General features: G+C 46.1%; 1 protein-coding gene across 1 annotated transcript in view; it reads left to right on the top strand.

Moving 5' to 3' along the window:
* The window catches only part of SCARB1 (scavenger receptor class B member 1), a 45346-nt gene that overhangs the window by 488 nt on the left and 40382 nt on the right, over positions 1–4476 (top strand). The gene's annotated exons all lie outside the window — the stretch shown is intronic.

Raw genomic sequence — 4476 nt, 5'->3', positions numbered from 1 at the left:
TGTCCGACTACAACATCCAGAAAGAATCCACTCTGCACTTGGTCCTGCGTTTAAGGGGCGGTAACTGAACTTGCTCCTGCTAGCATCTGAATAAAAATTTCACTGCACCTTGTTCCAATAAAGCTGTTGCATTCACAACTTTTTTGTCTGTGCCTTTCAAATGTAAAGGTGCACTAATTTAGTCAGACTTGATTCAGTGCACTAGAATTATATAATAAATGACACAGCTGGTAAATAGACATTAATCCAACTGTAAAAACTTGTATGCTGTTGGTAAAGGTGGTAAAATTGGCCACTAAATCATAAGGTACTTCTGAGATGTCTGGAATCTAGTGTCTTGTGGCTGAGCTGTATCAGCTACTGGTTAGTAGAGTCAGACTAACCTTTAAAGGTTGCTATTGTGCTTGTGGCCCCTTTTGTGCTAGATAATGTGCACAGATATATAGGCACAGTACCTGCTTTGAAGAACCTTAATTTGAAACAAGCAAGGATGCATGGGGCTGTAAAGTTATGTGGTGGTTCTCAGGTTTGATAGTCATTTCCAGTATTCCAATGTGTAAATCAGATTAAACAAATCTGCCCTGTGAAGAATAAATAAAAACAGCTTGTCCATAAAAAAAAAAGTACAACCCAGTTAAAATTGGGCAAGGTGGTCTCACCAGACCCCTACAGCATGCTGGGAAGGAATCCATTTTAATAGCTGCAATGAGTTGGCCATATGTCAAGTAAGCATTAAAGTTAGTTTATTAGAGCAGTGTTTTTCAATCTGTGGGTAATGACATGTAAGGCACTGGGTCGCCGTGTTCTGGTCACCATCGATGACTGTCCGCTTCAAATGGGGCTGACAGCTGGAGCCCTCCCTCCACCCCAGAGCTGACAGCCAGGTGCTGGGTTCACAGCTGTGAGACCTGCCCGGGTGTTGACAGCCCAAGTTGTCAGCCAGGCATGGGGCTGACAGCTTTGGGGGGGGGGGGGCAGCTGTGAGCCCTGCACCTACAGCTGAGGCTGTCAGCCCCAGGACTGCCAGCTGTCAGTGTCCTAGAATGCCCCACTTTAGTCTGTGGAAGTGCTCCTGATGAAGATGTGCACCACTGACAGAAGAAGCAAGTATGGACATGATCCCCTGCTTTAATTACTGTGGTGGCTGTATGTCGACTTAATTTTGTAGTGTCCACAAGCCCCAAGTCTCACATCCTGGATTTAGCCAAAGGTGATGGTGATGTTGTCTGAGCCCCCCTTTCTGGCCTCATAGGGTTAGGCCATTGTTAAAGATCAGGATGATGAAGGCCCTGGGGTGTCATGGTGGGTTCCAGGTGACGAGTGGCAGCTATCCCAGTAAAGCTTGCAGCTTTTGGCCCCCCTGGCTCCTTTGGCCATAAAGAGGCTGCAGCTTCATCCCATGAACATTAATCTATCGAAACACTTTTCAGTGATTTCATCAGTAAACATTTCCTCCCATTTCTAGAATCTTTCAGCTCATTGTCATCTCAACATGTGGTTTCACTAGGAGCCTTGAAAAAGATCAATTATCATAGTTATTTAACTTAATCTGGTTTGAACCAGTCTGTTTGCCTTCACCTTTTGCTGACTTTCATAAACAATTTTATAGAACAGTCTGAACTGGACTTTTGTTAGGTTGGCCGATTTAGAATACAGGGCGCTACATAAATAGATCCAATTCCATGGTCCTTATTAGGTAAAACTCCAGCTGGAACCAACCAATAGTTGTTTTGCCTCAGTATAGACCTCAAAATTGAGCCCGTAATTATTACACAGTTGATTTTTGGTCATCCTCATCCCATCTGTGTCTCCCTTCTCTATCTTCCCTCACTCCACTGATTCCCGATCCTGGTCTCTCCCTGGGCTTCTCATCTAAATTCAGTCTCCCCACTCCCTGGTTCCTTGTTCCAGAACACTCTACTGAGCATGTGCAAACACATTTTTCAAATGCTTATTACTTGGCAAAATTTGGGTGGATTTCCCAAGGACAGCAAAAGGCACATCTCTGACACAAAGGCCATCCCCATCATATATCAGCTTCCTGCTCCAAACCATAGGCGTGCTAGAGCTTCTCAAAGAAAGAGTCACTAACATTTTTTTTGTAAAAAATATATTCCAAAACAATATATTTTTTCCTGACTTTGTTCTTGGAAACGGCTAAACTCTTTTGACTGTAATTATATATAAAATCCTGCTGCAGACACCTAGTGTGGAAAATTTCAACCTAAATGCTCAAAGTTGGGCAAACTTATAAGCAACTGAAAACAGGGCCTCTCTAATGGGAAGTGTCAGGCAACCTTAACAACAGGGAGTGCTATCAGCTGGATTTAAAATTTATCTAAGAACAGTTTAAACCTTGTTCACCCCAATGTTAACAGAGAATAAATATATTAAAGTAGAGATGGGCCTAAGTAGGAACATTTGGGTCAGAACTTCCAATGTGCAGTTTGGTCCTTTATAGGCAGATACTCAGGGCCAGCTGAGGCATTTTGACATATGGGACTACCTCTCGCCTACTAGAACAATATGTGCTCATGCTGCACACGCATCATTTCCCCACCCTTGTGTCCCGCCTAGATATCAAATGGTGGGACCTTTTACCAGCAGCAGAGTGTAGGGAACCCCAGTGGGCCAGCTTATATTCCATCTCTGTCCCACGGCCTGCCGGGGATATCGGATGGCGGCTCCAACATGGAGCCGTGAGTACAGGCGTGTACTTGGCACAGTTCATCTCTGTCCCTGAAGCCTGTCCCTTCTGTGGTGTGAGGGAGACCCTGGCACATGTGTACCTTCAGTGCACCAGGCTGCAGCCCCTTTTCTGGCTCCTCCTGAACCTCTTATTGAGGTTCTGGCTGCACTTTTCCCTGCACTTGTTTATTTACACACACCTGATCCCAGGCCCCATGAAGTTGCGGGACCACCTCGTCAACCTCCTCCTGGCCATTTGTAACACCAGGGAGAGGAGGTTGGCAGAGGGGAGGCCCTGCGACTGTGGGGCTGTCTTTCACTCTTTTATCTGCTCACGTATCCGGGCAGAGTTCCTCTGGGCAGCGTCCGCTGGCTCTCTCAATGCCTTTGAGGAGCAATGGGCGCTGCCTGGGGTTCTCTGCTTGGTTTTCCCTTCTGGTTCCCTGGTTTTGGCCCTTTGACCCCCACACCTGTTCCTGTTATTGCCTTTGTTGTCCCCCAAACTTGGTTGGGTTCTGGGTTCAGTAGCTCCTCTCTAGGCTGGGGAAGGGGCTTTTAGCAGTGGGTGAGCTAGTGCCTGTCCACGTCCCAGCGCTCAAAAGGACTAGAACAGCATGGGAAATACACTCAGCAACTGTGTTTGCTGACTTCAGGCCAGGCTCCAAGGCCTATTTACATAGGTTATTTGCTGAGTGTATGTTAAAGTGGGTACTGTATTTTCCTGGATTTGAAGGCTCATTGAGTTCCTTATTGTGTCAAACCAGTTGCTGCAGTGTGTTAATGTATTTTTAAATATTGTACATGCAATCCTGCAGATACCGTGCACCTTACACATTGAGAAATACAACATAATACCAAAAAGCTTCACTTGGAACCCCTGATGTGGGTTTTTGGATAAGGACCTGTCCCCTTGGCTAATTTTGCATCTTTGCCTCATGCTGAGTGTGGGACTAGCAGCTGTGGTAGACCTCCATCCTGCCAACGCTTATGAATGTGCCTAGTTAAGTAGTTCAGAAGTTTGCAGTACATAATGGAAAAAGTTGCATGCTTACTGTTAAGCATGTGTGTTTGCACGATTGAGGGCCTTCATGCTGTCCTTACCTTTGCTTGCTTTTTGTCACCTTATTAAGACCCCTGATTTTAAATATAAGGCCTGGTACTAGTGATGTTATGATTTAAAAAAAAACAATTACATGAATGTCAGTGCTGCAGCAAGCGTGGGCTTGACAGCTGTGAGACCAAAAGCCTTTCTTTGTTCACCGACACAACCTAGGACACTGAAAGGACAGCGTTAGTGCAAGCCCATCAATTCTGCCTTGCCAGCGGGCCTCAGCTATGGTGCTGGCAGCACCACTTCTGGCATAGGAACTTAGTTTGCCTCCAGGGTCTATTTGCTTCCTGGCCTCTCTACTGAGACGGAGTGCCAGTTAGTGCCAAATGACAAGGAAGTTGTGTGACCTGGACACCTGCCTGTAACGAAGCAGGACTTGCTCAAAGGGAGAAAAATTACAAGAATTCCCAGTACCTTATCCAAGACTTCACAGATTCTCATGGGTCTGTTGGAGTGGATGGCTGGGAAAAAAACAACCCAGAATCGTATTTGTCCTGGGGGTTGGGAGGGGCAGGATTAGAGAAAAGCACCTCAGGATCTTGAGGGAGGAGGCGGGGAGAGACTGGAGAAAAACTCCCCAGGATCCTGGGGAGACGGTGGGGGATAGGGTTGCCAACCCTCCATGATTACCCTGGAGTGTCCAGGAATTAAAGATTAATCTTTAATTAAAGACTGTC

Source organism: Terrapene carolina, unplaced genomic scaffold (assembly GCF_002925995.2).
Source record: "Terrapene carolina triunguis isolate 2854851 unplaced genomic scaffold, T_m_triunguis-2.0 Scaffold234, whole genome shotgun sequence".
Taxonomy (NCBI): Eukaryota; Metazoa; Chordata; order Testudines; family Emydidae; genus Terrapene; species Terrapene triunguis.
Note: the sequence above shows the minus strand (reverse complement) of the source record. Positions and strands in the feature narration are given on the sequence as shown.